The sequence below is a fragment of the Pantherophis guttatus genome, chromosome 8, assembly GCF_059756535.1.
Source record: "Pantherophis guttatus breed Tessera chromosome 8, ASM5975653v1, whole genome shotgun sequence".
Taxonomy (NCBI): Eukaryota; Metazoa; Chordata; class Lepidosauria; order Squamata; family Colubridae; genus Pantherophis; species Pantherophis guttatus.
This window is the reverse complement of record NC_142070.1, coordinates 72,121,721-72,146,784: the sequence shown is the minus strand read 5'-3', so window position 1 is coordinate 72,146,784 and position 25,064 is coordinate 72,121,721. Positions and strand designations below refer to the sequence as shown.

Genomic DNA, 25,064 nt, shown 5'->3' with positions numbered 1-25,064 from the left:
GACGAATGTATCTTTTCTTTTATGTACACCGGGAGCATATGCACCAAGACAAATTCCTCGTGTGTCCAATCACACTTGGCCAATAAAGAATTCTATTCTATTCTATTCTATTCTATTCTATTCTATTCTATTCTATTCTATTCTATTCTATTCTATTCTATTCTATTCTATTCTATTCCTGGAGGTCTTACATTATAACACTTTCCTGAAGTGTTACATGCACACAGAAGATGTCCTATGCTTCAACATGGCAGGGATAAACAAAATAAAACACAGGTGGAGAAATAAACAGCTCCAACAACCATTAAAGTCTGAAATCAAAGATTTTGTGCTTAAATTTACACATTCTGATGCACAAACTCCTTCTGTCGAAGAAGGAAACAGGATACCTCCAGTGTCACCACTCGCTCTCAAGCGCACGGGCCCCGAAACAAACAAAATGTCAAAACTTTGTGATATTTAGGTAGTTACTTACCAGGGGTGGGTTCTACTTACCTTTACTACTGGTTTGCAATGGGAGCACGCGCATGCGCAGATCGTCCATTATGACGTCTGGGCGGGTGGGCGGAGCTTCCCGCCACTTTTACTACCGGTTCGCAAGAACCGGACAGAACCGGAAACAACCCACCATTGTTACTTACCAAGCACATCTACATTATGTTAAAGTAACCAAAATATTTTCACAATCTCCAAGGCATGTCACAACTTTTGGGAACCCCTAATGTTTGGAAATTGAAAGTTGAAAAATTTGACACGCCGTAACTGGGCAATACAGCTTGTGTTACACAAACAGAGAGTTGCTGATTGGGATAATTCAGTGTGGATCGAATGAAGAGGAAATAGATCGTCATAATAACTGATTCAAAACGATCAAGTCTGGGCTGGCTTATCACTTTTTAAAATGTTTTTAATAGCTTTATTACTGTTCTTTTAATTTTGGGGCCAAACATATATATATATATATATCTTTTTAAATTGGTTTTAATGTTTGTACTTATGTTTTTACTTTGGCTGTACACCGCCCTGAGTCCTTCGGGAGAAGGGCGGTATATAAATTTGAAAAATAAATAAATAAGTCACGCTAAGCACAAGACATACAAAGATCCAAACCTAGAACTTATGGAGAAATTTCCTGACGGTAAGAACGATTCAATGCATGGAATGGCTTGCCTCCAGGAATTGTGGGTGCTCCATCATTGGAGTTTTTAAAAAGAGATTGGACAGCCATTTGCCCAGAATGGTATAAGGCAGTGATGGCTAACCTTTTTGCCACGTGCCCACCGCATGCGTGCGCAACCCCCTCCCCCCCTGCTCCTGGCACATGATGACCTGGTAGGCCCGTTTTTCTTTCTTACCTGGTTCCAGATCCTCTCTGTGTATCTGGGAATCTGGAATCTGGAGTGTATCTGGAGTCTCTAGGAGCCTCTCTAGGAGTCTCTAGGAGCCTCTCTAGGAGTCTCTGGAGGCTGGGGACTCCACTGGGAGTCAGGAAATGGGCCCTTTCAGCCTCCATAGGGCCTCCAAAGGAGTGGGAAAGGCTGTTTTCGCCCTTCCCAGATACACAGAGAGGGTCTGGAGCCAGGTAAGAAAGAAAAATGGGCCTTCCCCACCCCGCCCCCAGGCCCTCCAGAGGCAGGAAACAGCCTGTTTCCCTACTTCTGGTGGGCCCAGAAGGCCCCAAAATCAGCTGGCTGGTGTGTGCATGCGCCCCAGAGCTGAGCTGGCGTGCCCACTAATATGGCTCCGCGTGCCACCTGTGGCACGCGTGCCATAGGTTCACCATCACGGGTATAAGGTGTCCTACTTGAGTAGGGGCTTGGACTAGAAAACAAAACCCAATCTTATATTTTTTTTGCCACTCAAAAAGGCACTAGGTCTTAATTTTTGGGCGGTGTCTTCCACTGACTCACCTTGTGGTGGCAGCAACTACAGCCCCACCCAGCAGGAACCCACTGCCGGCCTACTTCTTCTGTGGCTGCTTGCCGCCGCTTGCACACATCGCCCCTGGCCTCCGTTTCCCCGTCAGAGGCCCTTCCAGAAAGGCCTCTGCAATCGATAACAGATTGATTGATCAGGAGCTCTGTTATCAGCGGCAGAGGCCTTTCCTGAAGGCTTCTGACAGCGAAACAAAGGCCAGGATAGTGGGGACGTGACCCTGAGATAAACCTCCAAGTGCTTCAAGGACCCTCTAAAAGGATGCAAATTATCGGCTGTCTGCAAGGAATATACTAATTTTTTTTCAATTTCCCACTATCCTGTCAGAGCTGAAGAAGCTTCTTGGATGAGAAAGCGAAATGTCTTCAAAAGAAAAAAATAAGGAAGTCCACTTGCTTCCTGAAAAAGCAACTTTTGGGACAAACAAATGTTATTAATTTATCATTTATAACTTCATAATGTTGTAGCTGCCATATTCAAATAGAATAGAGATGGAAGGGAACTTGGAGGTCTTCTAGTCCATCCTCTTGCTCAAGCAGGAGACCCTATAGCAGTGATGGCTAACCTGTTTGCCATCACATGCCAAAAGCGGGGGGAGCATGGGGGGGGTCCACCGGAAGTTGGCAAATGGACTGTTTCCGGTCTCCGGAGGGCCTCTAAGGGAGTGGGGAAGGCCGTTTTCGCCCTTCCCAGGCTCCTAGAGTGGCTCTGGAGCCTGGGGAAAGCAAAAAACGGGCCTTCTGGTCCCACCAGAAGTTGGCAAACAGGCAGGTTCTGGCCTCCAGAGGGCCTCTGGGTGGCGGGTGGGGAAGGCTGTTTTTGCCCTTCCCAGGCTCCTAGAGAGGCTCTGGAGCCTGGGGAGAGCAAAAAACGGGCCTTCCCCATCCCCCTAGACCCTCCGGAGGTGGAAAACAGCCTGTTTCCCTACTTCTGGTGGTCCCAGAAGGCCCAAAAATCAGCTGGCTGGTGCATGCATGCTCGCCGGAGCTGAGCTCGCGTGCCCACCGATATGGCTGGCACACGTGCCGTAGGTTCACCATCACGGTCCTATAGCATTCCAGACAAGTGACTGTCAAGACTCTTCTTAAAAGCCACCAGTGAGGGAGCACCCACAACTTCTGAAGGCCAACTGTTCCACTGATTAATCGTTCCGTCAGGAAGTTTCTCCTCAATTCCAGGTTCCTTAATTCTGCCTGTCAACTTAAAACCCAAGGCATCCTTTCTCTTCGGTTAGCTAAAATAATGCTTCAGTTTATGCAAACCCTTATTTCCGTGCAGGATCTACAGCTTTGCCCTGATGTTCTGCCGTGTTCCCAGCAATGGGCAGTCATCTTTTTAACTCAAACTTAATTATATGATAAGGCCCTGGTTGCCCTTCGCCTGCAAGCTAATTTCTGTAATTCTAATCTTGGTGTGACCTTACCAAACCTGTTTGACCAGAGATAACAATAGGGTGAGTGCACACACAATCCTTCTACCTTCAACTCTCTCTCTCTCTCTCTCTCTTTTTTGTTTTTTGCCTTGTTAAGACTCCTTACGGTTGCAAAGTTTCACTCTGAACTCCCTGAATGAACTCTTCTGAATAGCCGGCTCCTTGGTTTCCTGGATTTACTATCTTTGCGGGGAAAGTTGTCATTGTGATCCTTTTTCTCTGCTGTGGAAGATGGGTCTTCTAGATCCACGTTTACGTTAACAACTGCAGGAGATGTCCAGGACTGAAATCAATTTAACGAAGGTAGACAGGTATGCTTTACGTTTTAGTCATTTCATTGCGTTGTGTTTCTGAGAAGGCAGAAGTTAACTCTATCCTTACCAGAGATTTTGCTTCCTTTCCTTTCTTCGGTTTTCATAAGTGCCAAAGATAAACTAAGTGCTATAAACAGGGGGGGCAATTTCTGCTATCAACAACACATTTTCGGTATGTTTGTTCGTCTGTGTGTTAGATTGATTGATTGATTGATTGATTGATTGATTGATTGATTGATTTATTTATTTATTTATTATATTTCTATACCGCCTTTCTCCCGTAGGACTCAAGGCGGTGTACAGTCAAGAAAAATATAGACACACAAACATCATAAAATTGCTAATTAAAATTGTTACTTAGTTTGGTCAATTAAATAAAACCCAGAATTAGATAACATTTAAAAAATCATTCGCATGTTTGTATGTTTAGCCCTGCCTGTTGGAACATCAGGGTCTTGAGGGCACGGCGGAAAGCACGGAGATCAGGGATATTCTTATATATATAAGATTTATACCTTCCTTCCTTATTCCAAAGGATCGAGATGGATGATGTTTAAGATCCCTCCCCACTTTCCTCCAAGCACTTCTGTGAAAGCCAGAGAATAGATTTGAATCCGAATTTGAATCTTAATTCGGAGTCTCCTCGGGCTCAATCCAACCCGATTGCGCTGGTTATCAAAGGGGCTGTAAAATAGTGTAACCTGCCAAACTATAGTGTTGACAGATTGTGGTGGAGTTAAGGGTTTTGTGTGAGACTGTATAAAGATTTGGGCATACTTGTTCAAAATGTTAACAGGAATAGAATGGCTAGACGGAAATTTTATTAATTTAGGTTTATGTTTAGGTTTATTAAATTTGTATACCGCCCTTCTCCCGAAGGACTCAGGGCGGTGAACAGCCAAGATTAAAATACATACAATATAAAAATTAGGATGAATTAAAACAGAATTAAATCAAATTGGCTTCCCAAAATTTAAAACCCTTTGCCCATAAAATAACCCATTAAAATTTTAAGCCAGCCCGGCTTGCTGAAATAGGAAGGTCTTCAAAGCTCGATGGAAAGTACGGAGGTCCGGGATCAGTCGTATTCCTGGGGGTAGCTCGTTCCAGAGGGCGGGTGCCCCCACAGAGAAGGCTCTCCCCCTGGGGGTCGTCAGTCGACATTTAATTTAATTAATCATATTTCTATGCCGCCCAACTCCCTAGGGGCTCTGGGTGGCTTACAACAGAAATAATACAAACAGTGAACATATTTTTTTTTAAAAAATCATTATAAAAGCATTTTAAAAACATTAAAAACACATGCACATCATCCATGGCCGGATCTCGCAAGATTGAACAGCGAGATCAATGGCCCCAGGCCTGCCGGAAAAGCCAGGTCTTCACCGCTTTCCGGAAGGCCAATAGGGAGGGGATGGTCCGGACCTCAGGAGGTAACTGGTTCCAGAGAGCTGGGGCAGCCACAGAGAAGGCCGTCCCCCATGGGCCTGCCAGCCGGCATTGTTTAGCTGACGGGACCTGGAGGAGACCAACTCTGTGGGATCTTACCGGTCGTTGGGAGCTATGCGGTAGAAGGCGGTCTCGAAGATAGCCTGGCCCTGAGCCATGTAGGGCTTTAAAGGTAATAACCAACACCTTGAATTGTGACCGGAGACCAATAGGGAGCCAGTGCAGCTCATGGAGAATTGGTGTAATGTGGGTGTATCTAGGTGCACCCCCGAAATGAGGGAAATCACTTGGATATATCACTTCTCACACAAACCCAGAGCCCAGGGAGTGACAATAGCCCCACCACGTTCTCTCATCCCAGGTTGCCTCACAAAGTTTTTGTTGCAAGGATAACTGAGTGTGCCAACTTGTACTCCTCAAAAGGATGGTGGCTATAATATAAATAAATATAAAACTAAATATAATACTATACACATGCACACACACACACATATACACACACACACACAGAGTATATCTACAGTTTGTATGTGTGTGTGAGTTCCTCTCTCTCTCTCTCTCTCTCTAATATACACACACACACAGAGAGAGAGAGAGAGAGAGAGAGAGAGGGAGGGGGAGAGAGAGAGGGAGGGAGGGAGATAGATGGATACCATGTTTTCCCGAAAATAAGACCCTGTCTTATATTTTTTGAACCCTGAAATAAGCGCTTGGCCTTATTTTGGGGGAGGTCTTATTATTTTGGGGCGCGTGGAACAAGACGGGGCTCCTCTTGCTGTCTTACCTGATTTCCAGCTCTGTCTCCCTAACCCTAACCAGAGGAAACGGCTGGGACCGGCTATGCATGCATTTAAATATTTTCGGGGAGGGCTTATTTTCGGGGGGGGGTATTTTCAGGGGGGTTATTTTAGCGCATGCACTCAAAAGCCCGATTGGGCTTATTATCAGGGGATGTCTTATTTTCGGGGAAACACGGTAGATAGAGATAGATAGATAGATAGATAGATAGATAGATAGATAGATAGATAGATAGATAGATAATTAGATAGACAGACAGATATAGAGATAGATGATAGATAGCTACTGTAGGTAGGTAGGTAGGTAGGTAGGTAGGTAGGTAGGTAGGTAGGTAGATAGATAGATAGATAGATAGATAGATAATTAGATAGACAGACAGATATAGAGATAGATGATAGATAGATAGATAGACAGACAGACAGACAGACAGACAGGCAGAGTTGATAGATGATAGATGATAGATAGATAGATGATAGATAGATAGATAGATAGATAGATAGATAGATAGATAGATAGATGGAGGGAGGGAGGAGGGAACAAAAAGGTAAAGAAAGTCTTATAAGAATTCGCAATCATGTTCATTCATTCATTCATTCAATCAGTGGCTCTTATATAATCTGCATTGAGAGCTCATAACTGCACTGCATTATACAGGTAGTCCTCGACTTATGATCACAACTGAGCCCAAAATTTCTGTTGCTAAGCGAGGCATTTTTTAAAGTGAATTTGGACAGGTCCATTTTACGACCTGTCATGCAACCGTTGTTAAGTGAAATGACTGCAGCTGGTAAGTTAGAAACAAGGTTGTTAAATGAATCTGGTTTCCCCATTGACTCTGCTTGTCAGAAGGTCCCAAAAGGGGATCACAGGACTCTGGGGACACTGCAACCGTCATAAATATGAGTCACTTGCCAAGCGTCTGAATTTTGATCACGTAACCATGGGGGTGCTGCACCGGTTGTAAGTATGAAAAATGGTCATAAGTCACTTTTTCAGTGCCGTTGTAACTTTGAACAGTCACTAAACAAAGGACTAGCTGTAAAGGTGAATCTATGAATCCTTACTTCCTTATCTGTGCATGTATATAATGTGCATTCATGTATGTACACTCCTTTGCAGTTGCCTGAACGTGATGGCTTGGCTTGCTCCCAGCTGAGTTGGGAAGAACATGCTGGGAAATTGGTTCTGAAAGTCAATGTGCTGAATGTCTTCAAAACTACATTATGTGATGCTTGTGCCTTTTCATTATTTACAATGTGGTGTCGAATCCTTGCTAGTTGGCCTTGCTGGCTCCCCTAGCCAATGTCATCTGATACAGATTAACCGAGTTGGAAGCAGTGGTGAAATCCATTTTTTTTTACTACCTGTTCTGTGGGCGTGGCTTGGTGGGCGTGGTGTGGCTTGGTGGGCGTGGCAGGGGAAGGATACTGCAAAATCCCCATTCCCTCCCCACTCCTGGGGGAAGGATATCGCAAAATCTCCATTCCCAGCCTACTCTGAGGCCAGCCAGAGGTGGTATTTGCCGGTTCTCCGAACTGCTAAAAATTTCCACTACCGGTTCTCCAGAACCTGTCAGAACCTGCTGGAAGGGACCTTGGAGGTCATCTAGTCCAACCCCCCGCCCAAACAGGAGACCCTACACCATTTCTGACAAAGGGCAGTCCAGTCTCTTCTTGAACGCTTCCAGGGATGAAGCTCCCACAACTTCTGAAGGCAACTTCTGTTCCATGGGTTGATTGCTCTCACTGTCAGAAAATTTCTCCTTATTTCCAGGTTGAATCTATCCGGGATGCATTCAAAATTGGTGTTTGTCACCACATTCTGCCATATCCTACTCAGATTCAAATCATGCAGATCCTCTTCCATTTTGAATGGGTGTTAATGTGAAAATAGTCTCGTTTCTTCTTTTTTGCTCCTCCCTTGGGTGTAAAATTCAATGTCTGTTACTTCCTTTAAGCATTGGGGACATAGAGCAACTCAGACTAAAATGAATGTTTCTGCCTGGGTGTAGGCTCCTAACGCAATGACTATAAACACTGGATTTAAGGAAATAAACTTAATCCACAAATCCCCACCTCAAATAATGGCACGTGTTCCATTATTATGTAAATTTCTTTACAGTTGTCAACATATAGAGTTGATTTGTGTTAAGCTGCCAGCCTTCCTCTTGACGAGATGCAATTATCTTTTGCAGGGTTACATTAAATGAGAGGCTGGTAGTTTAGGGATAACAGTACGTCAAATCACTTAATCTATTTATTTATAACAGGTGTTCTAGTTACTAACTTGGTAGTAAAATATAGATGCAGCAATAATTATTGCGGAATATAAAGCGGTGGCAAAAGATTCTGCTGCATTTTGAGAGCGATAGAAGTTTCTATTTGAAATAAAACATTAAGGGAATCTTAATTTGATGCCCAATAGTTTTCAGTGTACCACAACAGGAAATGAGGATTCAGGACTGAGTTAAAAGAGAGCCAGTATACGTTTGTGGTAAAAGAACCGGAGTCGGAGTAGGGAAACTTCATTGCAAATCCATGCTGAAAATTTACTAGGTGTTAGCCCCATCCTATCACACAGCATTGTGCTGACACAGCAAAAAATTGAAGAAGGGAGTTCTTGGGCTGTTGGTTTGAGCTTGGCAATTTGGTTGCCAACGTTTCATCAACGTTTCATTTGAGGAGACATTGTCAACACGATTTGAATTGTGCTCGTCTCAGGGAATACATATCGACTGGTGGCCATATCGACTGCAGATACAATCCAGGTACAAAAAAGACATAGAAGAATTTGGTGTCGAGGTGGAAGCAAATCAATTAGACAAATTATTGGTGGGTCCAGAAAAAAAAGTATTATCCAAACTATACAATTACTTATTAGAATATGACAGAGCGGAAGAGGTGGTAAAAGAAGCAATGATAGCGTGGGGCAAAAATATTGGACATAATATAAATCTGGATGAATGGGAAATGATTTGGAATAAGAACTACAAATTAACAAAAGCGGCATCATATAAAGAAAACCAATATAAAATGTTATACCGATGGCACTTAGCGCCTACAAGACTGGCAAAAATCTATCCGAATGTAAGTCCTAAATGTTGGAAGTGTGGGCATCACCAAGGTACCTACTTCCATATGTGGTGGTCATGTCCCGAAGCGAAGAGGTATTGGAGAAAATACAAAATTGGATACAATACTTAATTAATAATAAAACTGAATTGATTCCAGAAACTTTTCTCCTGGGAGTGCTAAAGATTAAATATGACAAAAAAACAGGATATTTAATCATACACATACTTACAGAAGCGAGAATAATATATGCACAACATTGGAAAGGAAACAATATACCACCAGAGGAATCTATTATTCAAAAAATATTCGATTGTGCCGAAATGAATAAATTAACATTAGAACTAAATGAATTAAAACTAAATGAAAAAGAGGATTCAGAATACTATATGGTGTGGGATAATTGGTACAGGTGGATTGATAACCAAATTAAAAATGGATAAATACTAGTATAAAGTTTAAGATACATATATATATTTAGGAGTTATAGACTATATAGGAATAGAGCCGGTCTCTCTTGATTTTATGATTTTATGGTTGATTTTAAATTTTGATATGGATTTTAAATTGATAAATTTTAAACTATGGGCCAAATTTAATTATTTTAAATCTATTTTTAATTGCACTTTATGTATAAATGTTTTATTTTGGCTGTTCACCGCCCTGAATCCGAAAGGAGAAGGGCGGTATAGAAATTTGAATAATAAATAAATAAATAAATAAATAATAAATAAATAAATAAAATAATTAATCTAACCTGTGGGAAATGTATCACTGTCTGATCGATTATGTATTGGAATTTTGGAAAACGAAAGCCACAATAAAAATTTTGAACGCCAAATTGTGATAGTCTGTCCAAGCGCTGTCCAATACCTTTTTATGTGCTGCAAATTCATGCGGATATTGTTCATTCAACCACTTCTGTGTCATGGTCTGACTTTGGTCTATTTGATAGGCTGGCTTTTGTTACACGGCATTTGGTTTTAAGTACCTTCTGTGTGATGTAAATTAGTGTTGTTTGTTCGGATCCTGCTGAGTTATGGTCTGATTTTGGTTACTGAGATGTGGCCTGATTTCTTGTGAGCTGATGGGTTGTGATTTTTGTTGTTGCGTAGTGGGGTGCCTGTTTATTCGTTTTAAAAGCTATCTTTGGGATCATGGCTGATACAGTTCTTTTGTTCTCAGCGATTGGTAGACTGGATTGCTGTCAACATGTCTGTTTATTGACTTATTGGTGGAAAAACCAGGCTCCGAGGAATTCTCCTTCTCTCTTTGATTTCGCCTGGGTTACAACTGTGGTCCTGGTTAGATCAAATTTGGGTCCTTCTGAATCTTCGTAGATGGACATGAGGGATAGTGGCAGGGGTGAAATGTTCCCGGTTCGGATCGGATCACTCGATCTGGTAGCGATGGCGGCAGGTGGTTCGGAGAACTGGTAGCAAAAATTCCTGCCCCCCCCCCCATGCCCAGGCGAGCCACACGATCATCAGAGGCTTTTTTTTTTTTTACTTTTAAAAGCATTTTTTTCTACAACCTCTTCCGACGAAAAAAATGCTTTTAAAAGTAAAAAAAAAAAGCCTTTGATGATCGTGCGGCTCAGCTGGGATCGTCAGAGGCTTTTCAAAGCATTTTCTTCTGCAACCTCTTGGCCGAAGAGGTGATAAAAACAATGCTTTGAAAAGTCTCTGACGATCCCAGCTGAGTTGCCTGATCGGCAGAGAGGCGTTTTTTAAAAAAGCCTCTCTGACAATCCCAGCTGAGTTGCCTGATCGGCAGAGGCTTTTCAAAGCATTAGAAGAAATGCTTTGAAAAGTTAAAAAAAAAATGGCCACGCCCACCCAGTCACATTACCCACACACCCACCCACCAAGCCACGCCCACAGAACTGGTAGTAACAAATTTTACATTTCACCCCTGGATAGTGGGTCTTTCCATAGCCAGGAAGTGTTTGTGCAGTCTGATTGATACTTTTTCTTTCTAATTCCAGTTCCACAATCTTTTTCTTTGTTTTGTGAAATTCGGTGGCAGCTACAAATCTGGAAGCAAAGGGTGGATAATTAAAACTTTTAGGCTGTCTCTCAGATAAATCATCTTCTCTTACCATGCGTCTTTCAAGATTTGCTGAAATGGGGTATAAATGCGAGAAAAAGATCGGTAACACTTTTTCTGACGAACAAATGTTATTAGTTTATCATTTATCACTTCATAATGTTGCAGCTGCCATATTCGAATAGAATGAAGCTGGAAGGGACCTCGGAGGTCTTCTAGTCCAACCTTCTGCTCGAACAGGAGACCCTATACCCGTGATGGCGAACCAGCCAAACTGCAGGGGTTGGTTTGCTCCAATCTACGAAGGCCGAGGATTTATTCCAAGCATGCATGATATTTGATTTATTAAATTTATCATGATACTTAAGAAAGGGCACTCTGCAAGAATGACTGATACTAATACAGGTAGTCCTTGACTTACCACCACAATTGAGGCCAACATTTCTGTCGTTAAGCGAGACATCTGTTCAGTGAGTTTTGCCCCATTTTACAACCTTTCGTGCTGCAGTTGTTAAGTGAATCACTGCAGTTGATAAATTTTTTTTTTATTATTATTAGATTTATATACCGCCCTACTCCCGAAGGACTCAGGGCGGTGAACAGGCACAAAATAAAATACATAGATACAAAAGTTAAAAGACATAATTAAAACCAGATTAAATAATTTAGCCCGAGACAATTAAAAATCCCAATAATTTAAAACAGATTAAAATTTCGATTTAAAAGAATTTTAAAACAGGGGAGAAAATTAGGCCAGGCCGGCTTGCTGGAATAGGAGGGTCTTAAGAGCACGGCGGAAAGTGCGCAGATCCGGGATCCTCCGTATCTCTGGGGGGAGCTCGTTCCAGATAGTGGGTGCCCCCACAGAGAAGGCCCTCCCCCTGGGGGCCGCCAGTCGACATTGTTTGGCTGATGGCACCCGGAGGAGCCCCTCTCTATGAGAGCGTACCGGCCGGTGGGAGGCTGTTTGTGGTAGTAGGCAGTCCCGTAAATAACCAGGTCCTAGGCCATGGAGCGTTCTAAAGGTGGTGACCAAAACCTTGAAGCGCACCTGGAAGACCACCGGGAGCCAGTGCAGCTCTCACAGGAGAGGTGTCACACGGGAGCGCCATGTTGCTCCCATAACCACCCACGCGGCCGCACTCTGCGCCAGTTGGAGCCTCCGGGTGCTCCTCAAGGGGAGCCCCATGTAGAGAGCGTTACAGTAGTCCAGGCGGGAGGTGACGAGGGCATGAGTGACCGTGCGTAACGAGTCCCGATCCAGAAAGGGACGCAACTGGCGAATCGCGCAACTGGTGATAAGTTAGTAACCCAGTTGTGAATCCGGCTTCCCCATCGACTTTTCTTGTCAGAAGGGATCTCAAAAAGGGATCACATGATCTTGGGACGCAGCCACGGTCATAAACGTGAACTAGGTGCCAAGCACCTGAACTCTGATCACATGACCATGGGAATGCTGCAAAGGTTGTAACTGTGAAAAACGGTCATAAGTCACTTTTTTCCAGTGTCATTGTAACTTTGAATAGTCACTAAATAAACTGTTGTAAGTCGAGGACTACCTATATAACTAATATAACTACCCAGCCATCATGGCGTACACAGATGCTCCTGGTGTCTTGTTGAACAGCAATTTAAGTTTATGGAAGGGGGCAACAAGTCCATTTACCTACGCCAGCATTTCCCAGTCTTGTGCTTTCTCCATATGCCAGCTCCATCAACTCCACTGTGCCTAAGGGGAGAGCATGACAGGAGTTAATAGTCTAACCATCAGGAACACATTAGTGTGAGGTTGCTTTATCCCATATCTTACCCCTGTACAATGTCATCAGCTTTGCGTAGTCATCTGTGTTGGGCATAGTGCCTGTTAATCAGTTCCAGGTTTTAGGTTTACTCAGAGTCAAACAAATTGCTTTCTCGGAAGTTTATTTGAGGCAGCATAGATATCATTCGGTTGTAACTGGCAAGAATAGAGTAGAGTAGAGTAGAGTAGAGTAGAGTAGAGTAGAGTAGAGTAGAGTAGAGTAGAATAGAATAGAATAGAATAGAATAGAATAGAATAGAATAGAATAGGACTAATGGAAAATGGAATGGAATGGAATAGAATGGAATAGAATAGAATAGAATAGAATAGAATAGAATAGAATAGAATAGAATAGAATAGAATAGAATAGAATAGAATAGGACTAATGGAAAATGGAATGGAATGGAATGGAATAGAATAGAATAGAATAGAATAGAATAGAATAGAATAGAATAGAATTTTCTTTATTAATTGAGCACACAATAAATTTGTCTCCGGTGCATAAGCTCTCAACATCCATACAAACAACCAAGTAATATAATCATAAGATACCAAGGTAGTAGGAAAAATGAGAAGGATAATAGCAATACAGCTCTACTACATGGGTAAATATCCTTAGACATGAGACAGTGATGTGGGAATTAGGTGTTCAGCAAAGTGTTGGCTTGAAGGACAAAATTGTCTAGTTGTTTTGGGCATGCAATGCCCTATAACGGCATCCCAAGCGGAGGAGTTGAAACAGTTTATATCCAGGATGCGAGGGGCCTGTAGACATTTTCTCAGCTATTATAATGAGATTATTTTCTCATTAGATTGTAGGATTCAAGAGACAATGGAAAACAGGCAGAGGATGAGTTGTTTTCCCAACTAAAAAGCTTGCTTCCAAGATCCTGAACCCGCCCAGTGACTACGGCTGCTGTTGTCTTGGGAATGTTATGACAATATTCCAGCAGAATGTTTCAAGTATCTGTACTTTTTGCTTTATGAGTTCCTGCCCATGACGAGGCTTATAGTCTAGAGCAAAACAAGCTGTCTTCTGCAGCACTGTTGATTGAAGGATTAACAACTAGCTTTAGCGAAACAGTTGTGGAACTGGAGGAAAATTCCATACATTTTCTCCAAGGCACCAGTTGATTTTTCCCTTTCCTCCACATCAACTATGAATCGCTACTCTTCCTTTACAAACACTGTTCACCAGAGCGCTTGATTCCAACTGGCTAGTTAGCAGAGTGTGAAGAAGAGTCCATCTGCCTTTCTGATTCTAAAATAAAACCATACTATTAAGCTGGCCTCCAGCCAGACAAACTTTTAAAGGCTAGATTTCTCTAAAAAAAATAATAATAAGTCTTGAAAAGTGGAAAGGTTTGCCCCATTAATAAACACATTTGGGATTCAAAGCCAAGACAAGTGTTATTCTCTTTTTGCCAAAACAGAGAACATGCATTTTGTCAAACTCATGAGACATCAAATCAAAGGAGCCTTGGTAGTACAGTGGTCTAAAGCATCCTGTTATTAAGACCAGCTGCCTGCAATTACTGCAGGTTCGAATCTCGCCAGGCTCAAGGTTGACTCAGCCTTCCATCCTTTCTAAGGTAGGTAAATTGAGGACCCAGTTGTGGGGGCAATAAGCTGACTTTGTATAAATATACAAAAGGATGAAGGCTATTGCTTAGCACATTGTAAGCCGCCCTGAGTCTCCGGAGAAGGGCGGCATATAAATCAAATTAAAAAAAAAAAAATCAGGGGTGAAATCCAGCAGGTTCTGACAGGTTCTGGAGAACTGGTAGCGGAAATTTTGAGCAGTTTGGAGAACTGGCAAATACCACCTCTGGCTGGCCCCAGAGTGGGGTGGGAATGGAGATTTTGCAATATCCTTCAACCAGGAGTGGAGAGGGAATGGGAATTTTGTGGTATCCTTCCCCTGGAGTCGGGTGGGAATGGAGATTTTGCAGTATCCTTCCCGTGGAGTGGAGAGGGAATGGGGATTTAGCAGTATCTTTCCCCTGGAGTGGGGTGGGAATGGAGATTTTGCAGTATCCTTCCCCTGGAGTAGGGTGGGAATGGAGATTTTGCAGTATCCTTCCCCTGAAGTGGAGAGGGAATGGGGATTTTGTAGTATCCTTCCCCTGGAGTGGAGAAGGAATGGGGATTTTGCAATATCTTTCCCCTGGAGTAGGGTGGGAATGGAGATTTTGCAGTATCCTTCCCCTGGAGTGGAGAGGGAATGGGGATTTTGTAGTATCTTTCCCCTAGAGTGGGGTGGGAATGGAGATTTCGCAGTATCCTTCCCCTGCCACGCCCACCAAGCCACACCATGTCCACCAAGCCACTCTGACAAAACCAGTAGTAAAAAAAAAATTGGATTTCACCACTGCATCAAATTGCTCATTTGTTCACCAGGTTAGTCTCCTTTTCTCTGTGCACATCCAAAAAACCTCAGAAAATAAGATGTTGTCTTTTACCAAAGTGTGAAATACAGGATATTTCAATGTTCACCACAATGTGATTTCTTCTGGTTCTCTGGATGGAAGGAATGTGCGTTGGTACCACCTCACTACCATCACTGCTTACCCTCAGATGCGAGATTGGTTAGTAGCACACAGCTCAATACTGGTTTATTTTGTCTGTGGAGATTCTCGGTCATCTAAATCATGGTTGTCCTAAAGATGGTTTTTTCAAAAGGCAACTGGACTTCGTTTTGCCTTGAAGACGTCTCGCTTCTCATCCAAGAAGCTGAAGTTGAAGAATAGAAGAAGCGAAACGTCTTCAAGGAAAAACGAAGTCCGGTTGCCTTTTGAAAAAACCACCTTCGGGTCAATGCTGGTTAATTTCAAGCTTGGTTGGGGTCCCTCTTAGCTTCTTCCCTGTATCACCATTTGATCTCCTTTGACCAGGAGTCTGCAATCTTAAATACTCAAAGAGCCATTTGGACCAGTTTCCCACAGAAAAGAAAAGAACCGGGAGCCACAGAACCTGGGTGGGCGTGGCCAACTCAATGTCACTCACTCCCATCCAATCACATGACATCCCCCCAGCCACGCCTACCCAGGTTCTGTTGCTCCCAGTGCTTTCTTTTCTGTAGGAAACAGGTATCTCTGTCTGTCTGTCTCTCTCTCTCATACACACACACACACACACACACACACACACACACACACACACACATAAAGTGTTTTTTGTTTTTGTTTTTTGTTTTTGTTTTTTATTAAATTTATATACCGCCCTACTCCCGAAGGACTCAGGGCGGTGAACAGGCACAAAATAAAATACATAGATACAAAAGTTAGAAACATAATTAAAACCAGATTAAATAATTTAGCCCGAGACATTATTATTAAAATTCCCAATATAATTATTAAAAATCCCAATAATTTAAAACAAATTAAAATTTCGATTTAAAAGAATTTTAAAACAGGGGAGAAAATTAGACCAGGCCGGCTTGCTGGAATAGGAGGGTCTTAAGAGCACAGCGGAAAGTGCGCAGATCCGGGATCCTCCGTATCTCTGGGGGGAGCTCGTTCCAGATAGTGGGTGCCCCCACAGAGAAGGCCCTCCCCCTGGGGGCCGCCAGTCAACATTGTTTGGCTGACGGCACCCGGAGGAGCCCCTCTCTATGAGAGCGTACCGGCTGGTGGGAGGCTGCTTGTGGTAGTAAGCGGTCCCGAAGCACCTGGGCTACCCCAATATGGGAGGGAACATACTGCTTCCCTTTCGCCTTTCAGCTCCAATCAGGAGCCCTCAAGCAGTTGCAAAAGAGTCAGTGGCGGCTGACTAGATATAATCAGCAAGTAGAGGGGCGCTTCACTCCCACTCTGGAATATGGAGCAAGTCTCCATTCCCCGCTGTCACCTTTACCTTCTCAGGCCAAGTGAGGAGTGACTGGGAGGGGAGGGTGAGGGGCGGGGGCACAGGTGAGGAGTGACTGGGAGGGGAGGGTGAGGGGCGGGGGCACAGGTGAGGAGTAACTGGGAGGGGAGGGTGAGGGGCGGGGCCACAGGTGAGGAGTGACTGGGAGGGGAGGGTGAGGGGCGGGGCCACAGGTGAGGAGTGACTGGGAGGGGAGGGTGAGGGGCGGGGTCACAGGTGAGGAGTGACTGGGAGGGGAGGGTGAGGGGCGGGGCCACAGGTGAGGAGTCACTGGGAGGGGAGGGTGAGGGGCGGGGCCACAGGTGAGGAGTCACTGGGAGGGTGAGGGGCGGGGCCACAGGTGAGGAGTGACTGGGAGGGGAGGGTGAGGGGCGGGGCCACAGGTGAGGAGTGACTGGGAGGGGAGGGTGAGGGGCGGGGCCACAGGTGAGGAGTGACTGGGAGGGGAGGGTGAGGGGCGGGGTCACAGGTGAGGAGTGACTGGGAGGGGAGGGTGAGGGGCGGGGCCACAGGTGAGGAGTGACTGGGAGGGGAGGGTATGGGGCGGGGCCACAGGTGAGGAGTCACTGGGAGGGGAGGGTGAGGGGCGGGGCCACAGGTGAGGAGTCACTGGGAGGGGAGGGTGAGGGGCGGGGCCACAGGTGAGGAGTCACTGGGAGGGGAGGGTGAGGGGCGGGGCCACAGGTGAGGAGTCACTGGGAGGGGAGGGTGAGGGGCGGGGCCACAGGTGAGGAGTCACTGGGAGGGGAGGGTGAGGGGCAGGGGCAGCCAGTGGTGGTTCAGCCAACAAGGAGTCACAGCAGGGGGACAAAAGAGCCGCATGTGGCCCCGGAGCCGCAGGTTGCTGACCCCTGTCCTAGACAGAAGACATCAGTCGCTGGGCAGCCCTAGTTCCCTGCCATGGGAGTTAGGGCTGATAATGATGAACCCCTTTTAAAAAGGTTCTTTTAAAAAAGAAGCAAAAGGAATTACATCCCATGATGTCCATGGAGATTCTCAGTCATCCAGGTCATGGTTGCCCCAAAAGTGCTTTTTCAAGAGGCAACTGGACTTTCTGGTTTTACTTTGAAGATGTAAAAGTATCTTTTCAAAGTTAAAAGTAACTTTTTATTCCTTCTACTGCTCCTGCTAGCTTAGTATATTCTTTTTATTTGCCACAATTTCAGCAGTGCCTGAGGGCATAACAGGATACCAAGTATAGATTTAGACCGATAAAGTGCCATGTTTTTTGGTTTAATGTTGTTAAATAAGCCCCAGTTGACTCGGCTGACATGACCTAACTTATATGCTACTACAGGCAGTCCTCGACTTACGACCACAATTGAGCCCAAAATTTCCGTCGCTAAATGTGGCATTGGTTAATTGAATTTTGCCCCATTTTTACGACCTTTCTTGCCAGAGTTGTTAAATGAATCACTGCAGTTGTTAATTTAGTAACCCGGTTGTTAAGTGAATCTGGCTTCCCTATTGACTTTGCTTGTCCGAAGGTCACAAAAGCGGATCACATCAGTGGTGGGTTGCCCCCGGTTCAGACCGGTTCGCAAGAACCGGTAGTAAAATTGGCGGGAGGCTCCACCCACTGACCTGGATGTCATCATAGGTGATCTGCGCATGCGCAGAAGAGCATGTGCGGATGCGATGCGAACCGGTAGTAAAGATAAGTAGAACTCACCTCTGGATCACATGACCCCAGGACACTGCAACCGTCATAAATATGAACCAGTTGTTAAGCATCTGAATTTTGATCATGTGACTATGGGGATGCTGCAATGGTCGTAAGTGTGAAAAATGGCCATAAGTCACTTTTTTCAGTGGCGTTGTAACTTTGAATTGTCCCTAAATGAACTGTTGTAAATTGAGGACTGTATAAACTCCTCCTCCTCCTCCTCCTCATCATCATCATCATCTATTACTCTGATTTTCTATCCAGGTAGAAGGATTTCTTCTAATCCAAAACTAGATAAAACTCATTAAATGTCCAGGATATCAACCAGACATTACTGTAGCCCTAGAGTCGTTAAGATTCAAGGTCTAAAAGCTTCATCAAGGGGTCACTCAAGTGTGGTCAACTTTTTAAACCTTGTCACTCTTTTCCCTTGATTGGGGGAACTGCCATCCCTGGAAAAGATGCAGCTGCTTTAATGAGAAGGATGTTGAATCCGCATCTGTGAGCTGCCATCTCAAGCACTTTTTTTTTTTTAATTTGATTTGACTTTAGGGCCTTCACATCCTAAGTCTTGGACACTGTCCAGGCTTATAGTTAGGAATGTGGTGAAATTCATTTTGTCTTCCTCCTAGGCGGAAATATTGAGAAAAGTTAATTGCAGCCTATTTAAATAGTTCTTAAATGACTAACTTTTAAATTGGGGAAAGCATGTTCAGTGTTGACATTTCAGTTAAAAGGCTGCCCCCAAAAAAGAAATATGAGGAACTGTGTATAAACTGTTTTTTTTTTTTAAACTTACCGCCTGATAGTAATTGCAAGCCACTAGGGAGACTGTGCATATAAGATACTTTAATTCTGAAAGATCTTTGGTAGTCACAGCCTCAGAAGTGAGGCCCTAACCATCAGTCTCCTCAGGAAACAAAACAGATTTCTACTCTCGTACAAACAACCAAAGAATTACCAAGAAATGGAGGTCCGCTTTACCACATCAGAAACTCTCCATAAAAACAAAGATACTTTAGTGACGGGCTCAGCAGAATGAGATGGGAGAGCTTGAAATATTATTTTTGGGAATGCGGTATAGATTTACTAAAAATGAAAACTAAAACTTTTTTTGTTAACGCTTAAGTAAGCAAATTGAATCTCTTTTTTTTGTCGGAGAACTAAATTCTTACTTCTTTTTTTTTAAAAGAACCACTTAAAAGGGAACAATCATAAAGTTCCAGCTTCTGGATGTTATTGTGGCATAAGAACTTAATTTGCAAGGGTAAATTTAAACTTCATGTTGTCTTGGTGCCCTGATTTATGCCGTTGCCATATTCGTTGTAGTTATCTTGACTTTGTAACAAAAAAAAAAACCTTTATGTTTTAATTGGGAAAAGGAGAACCAGACACAGAGAAAGGAGAGATTGTAGGAGAGAAGATGTGGTGATGATAGAGAGGTATGGCAGGAGACAAGAGTCTGGCCCGGGTATCTGCAACCTGTGGCTCTGGAGCCGCATGTGGCTCTTTCGTCCCCCTCCTGTGGCTCCCTATTGGCTGAACCCACCACTGGCTGGCCCTACCCCTCACCCTCCCCTTTCAGTCACTCCTTGCCTGGCCTGAGAGAGATGAGAGATGAGACAGAGACAGAGACACAGAGAGAGAGATACCTGTTTCCCACAGAAAACACTGGGAGCCACAAAACATGAGTAGGCGTGGCTGGGGGTGTCATGTGACTGGGTGGGAGTGACTGACATCGAGTTGGCCACACCCACCCAGATTTTGTGGCTCCCAGTGTTTTCTTTTCTGTGGGAAACGGGCAGTGGTGGGTTCCTCCCGGTTCGGTCCGGTTCAGCCAAGCCGGTAGCGGTGACGATATGATGTCATCGAATCGGTTCTCCCCCCCGCCCTCCCACCCCCCCACGTTATTCTTATCTTTTATTTGGTCCCACTCCCAATCTATTGCTGCCTCCTGAGTCCCAGCTGATGACTAGAGGGAAAAAAACTGTTTAAACTCTTGCCGCGGGGCTTCAAAGTGCCGCCCTACAGCTGATCAGTGTTAAAAGCAAACAAATGAGTCAGGTCGAAAGTGCGAGGACTGGTCGTAAGTGCGAGGACCTTCCAGAAATGACTCTGACCAGCTAGCCACGCCCACCTAGTCACATGACCTCCAAGCCACACCCACAAAATAAGCCACGCCCACAGAACCGGTAGTAAAAAAATTTAGAACCCACCCCTGGAAACGGGTCCAAATGGCTCTTTGAGTGTTTAAGATTGCAGACTCCTGGACTCTGGCCATTCTCAGAGAGAAGGTGGCCCAGGTGTTTAGTACTGATATTAAATTCAAACCTTTTGTGCTCAGTCCAGGGACCTGTTTTCTGGAGCTTTGGTGGCTCTGGTCTCCAGCTGCTGGAGCTGAAGTTCAAGCTGAAATAAAGCTCACCTCATCCACCATCTAATGGAGAGCTGACTTGGCTTGTATCACTGAAACCTGGTTGGCCACCAAAGGGGAATTCTCTTCTCTGAAATGTGCCCTGGGTCGGGGTGCAGCAATTGTTCTTCTTGAGTATCTAATTTATTATTTATTTACTTATTTATTGGTTCAATTTATATGCCGCCCTTTCTCCGGACACTCAGGGCGGCTTACAATGCGTTAAGCAATAGCCTTCATACTTTTGTATATACCTGCTTAGTAGGGCTTTCGCCCCCCCCCCCCAAAGCGGTGTTCTTTTTTATACAACGTCAACTTATTGCCCCCACAATCTGGGTCCTAATGGCCTCCAAGGGCCCCACCCCAGAGATCAATGTGAGATCCTGGGAGAAACAGTGCATCGTAAGGCAACAATTTTTGAACCATGGTATCTGAAGTAGGCAAACTTAGAGAGCGTGTCCAAAGTCTGGATATTCTGCATGACTTTTGCGGAATTGAAATTTCGCAAATGTTATAAAACATTTTATGGCATAAAAATGACCATAAAACAGTTTGTAGCTTGATACCAAAAATGGAAGGAACACACCAAGAGTTTGGTGGTTATTATCTGAAGACGAAAAGCACAACTTTGTGCCCCAGAAACATATTTGTCTCTCTAAAGCTTTCAAAGTTTACAATTTTCCAAAATAAAATAAATAAAGTTCAATTGTCTACATGCTGTAATTTGCCGTTCCCATGGTTTTATATTAAATGAAGCAATCTCACTTCTCAACGGCTACTTCATACTTTCTTATAATTCGTCACGAAAACAGAGCAGCTCTTCTGGTAAACGTTTAGGTTTAAATTAGGTTAGCCTAATAGCCAGCATTCTCCATTTTGCGGGGAGGGGACGACTACATCCTCCATCATTCTCAGCCAGAAAGATGTCAGAACATCTGGCGAGCACCTGGTGAATGGCTGCTGTGGAATACATTTATGTCAAAATGTTCTTGAACGCAGTTGGGGTTGTTTGAATGAACTCGCCCAGAGGTCCTCGGATCAATTTTTGAGGTAAAAAGCTTATGAGGAAAAAATTAGCATGTTTAAGATTGCATTTTGGGGTGGGGGGGTGAGGACATAGGACAAGTAGAGATGTTATGTTTTTGGTCTGCAAAATAATAATCTCTCTGTGTCTCCTCCTTTTTAAAGGAAAAAGGCAGTTTGCCCTTTTGAATTGCTCCCTCAGGGTATTCTTTTGTTTCTGCTGTAAAAGATGGATTAATCAGGCCCTTCATCGTTCACCTCTAAGCATTGGATAAACAAGCCAAATCAATAGCTTTTTCATGCATTTTATCTCTTAAGGACCAAGGCAACCTCTTGCAACCTTCCCAATTGCTGTTGTCTTTTCCACTGCCTGTCTCCATAAACATGACGAACGATTCTTGGCCATACATAATTCCTCCTGTCACATTAAGTGAATCTGTAGCCTGAATGATCTTTGCAGAAATATTCCTGGAAGCCACGGCTATTCTTCAAGGCAATGTGTCAGTTTGAGCCTTGAGAAATTGGGAGTTTAAAACACAGCTTCTGCAGCGGTTCTGTGTCTGAAGTGGCAAACACAGGACAAATTAAGGAAATTTGAGCCGCTATAACCGTGATGGCGAACCTATAGCACGTGTGGCACGCGGAGCCATGTCATCTGGCACGCCAGCTCAACTCCAGCGTGCATGCGCGTGCCGAACAGCTGATTTTGGGGCCTTCTGGGCCCACCAGGGCTGTTTCCTGCCTCTGGGAGGCCTTCAAAGGGGTGGGGAAGACTGTTTTCGCCCTCCCCAGATGCATAGAGAGGATCTGGAGCCAGGTGAGAAAGAAAAATGGGCCTACTGGGCCATCGCGTGCCAGGAGCAGGGGGGAGGGGAGGGGGGTTTGCGTGTGCATGTGTGGGGTGCATGGAATTATGGGTGTGGGCACACACGCGCGCGAACCTCCCCCACCCCCCTTCCTGGCACGCGATGGCAAAAAGATTAACCATCACTGTCCTATAATAATAGGAACCCTAGAGTATATCTGCAACAGTTATTATTCCATTATACTCTATTATTCAGTAGAGATAGTCCTTGGCTTACTGCCACAATTTAGCCCGAAGTGTCTGTCATTAAGTGAGACATTTGTTAAGTGAGTTTTGGTCCATTTTACGACCTTTCTTGCCACAGCTGTTAAGTAAATCGCTGCAGCTCTTAAATTAGTAACCCGATTGTTAAGTGAATCTCGCTTTCCCATTGACTTGGCTTGTCAGAAGGTTGCAAAAGGGGGGGGGGAAATCACATGACCAATGGTCATAAGTATGAACCAATTGCCAAGCATCTGAATTTTGATCACATGACCCACGGGGATGCTGCAATGGTCGTAAGTGTGAAAAACAGTCGTAAGTCACTTTTTTCAGTGCCTTTTTAACTTTGAACAGTTACTAAATAAACTGCTGTAAGTGAAGGACGACCTGTGTTCTACTATGTAGAATTATTAGAATTCTAGTTCGCCTAAGTTTATATTCTTAGATTAAAAGGAGTAAAATGTGCAAGAACTCCTTAGTCATTAGACCAAAGATCTAAAGTTTATTTTGCTGGATAAAACTGGAGCAATTCCATTCCCTAGCTCAGGGGTCTGCAACCTTAAATACTTGAAGAGCCATTTAGACCCGTTTCCCACAGAAAAGAAAACACCGGGAGCCACAAAACCTGGGTGGGTGTGGCCAACTCGATGTCACTCACTTCCACCAATCACATGATCCCTGCCTACTCAGTAGCCACGCCTACTCAGCCGGTCATTAGGGCAGAGAACCAGTTGTTAAAAAACACCGGGAACCACAAAAGCCTTTTGACATATCTCTCTCTCCCCTCCCTCCCTCTCTTCCCTCTGTATCTCCCTCCCTCTCTTTCTCTGTATCTCTCTATGTCTTTTTTTCTCCCCCTCTCTCTGTATCTCTCTGTCTCTGCCCTAGCCGCTTCTCCATCCCCCGCCGTCGCCCTTACCTTCTCAGGTCAGGCGAGGAGTGACTGGGAGGGAAGGGCGAGGGGCGGGACCAGCCAATGGTGGGATCACCTGACAGGGAGCCACAGCAGAGGGCCCAACGAGCCACATGCGGCTCTGGAGCTGCAGATTGCTGACCTCTGCCCTAGCTAAATGGGCAGAACTGGCAAAATACATGTAATCCTAGACCCGTGATGGCAAACCTATGGCACGTGTGCCAGAGGTGGCATGCAGAGCCCGCTCTGTGGGCATGCATGCTGTCAGCTGGTGTTTGGGTTTCCAGCGAGCGCATCCATGCTGGCCAGCTGGTCTTCGTGCACACCAGAGCGCCGGAAACTCGAAGACAAGCTGACCAGCATGCATGCGCTCACTGGAAACCCAAACACAAGCTGGCGGGCGCGTGCGGGAACACCGGCCAGCTGGTTTTTGGGTTCCTGGCGCTACAGCACATGCACACACACACACTTCCGGTTTGGGCACTCAGTGCTGGAAAGGTTCGCCATCACTGTCCTAGACTTATGTTCAATTGTTTAACAACCATTTGAAGTTAAATGGTTTGAACCTTTCCAGACATACAACCCATTTTTGAAGTTATTTTTTTTTTAAGTTTTTTATTAATAATTCTAATTTAAAAAAACAATGGACATGGTTTGACATCTTCAGTTTCTAACATTTCTGTCTAATTCAAATTAATAAATAATATATTCCTTAATCTATACCCAAATTTACATATATCTTACTTCACGGAAAAACTGGCGCATCCCATTGGACTTGCAAGGCGATGGGATGCGCGTGCACGAAGAACATGGCGGTAACGAACATGACAACGTGGTGAGCGAGGGACCAGTTTGGGGGCGTGGCCAGCCGGCCATCGCTACCAGTTCGGCGACCTTGGCTAAATTTCTGCCAACGGTTTGCGTGAACCGGTGCGAACCGCCTGAATACCACCTCTGCTTCGGGTGCTTTGGAGAATGGCTTAACTTCCTCTTCTTTGTGGAAACCCCTGAGATATTGGAACACTGCTATCATGTCTCCCCTAGACCTCCTTTTCATTAAACTAGACATACCTGTGCAGCTGCGCGGGTGGTAATGGGAGCGACATGGCATTCCCATGTTACACCTCTCCTGCGCGAGCTGCACTGGCTCCTGGTGGTCTTCCGGGTGCGCTTCAAGGTTTTGGTTACCACCTTTAGAGGGCTCCATGGCTTAGGACCTGGTTATCTATGGGACCGCCTGCTACCACCAATAGCCTCCCACCGGCCA

The 25,064-nt window shown here is 44.6% G+C and overlaps 1 protein-coding gene across 2 annotated transcripts in view; it reads left to right on the top strand.

The window, feature by feature from the left end:
• The first annotated feature begins 3,447 nt into the window (after positions 1-3,447).
• Positions 3,448-25,064, top strand: part of LNX1 (ligand of numb-protein X 1) — a 197,386-nt gene continuing 175,769 nt past the window's right edge. The window contains exon 1 of one of the 2 annotated variants that reach the window (XM_034411317.3): positions 3,448-3,678. The gene's annotated coding sequence lies outside the window, so the exon portion shown is untranslated. The remainder of the gene's footprint in view (positions 3,679-25,064) is intronic. The other variant, XM_060690821.2, reaches the window with a different exon arrangement.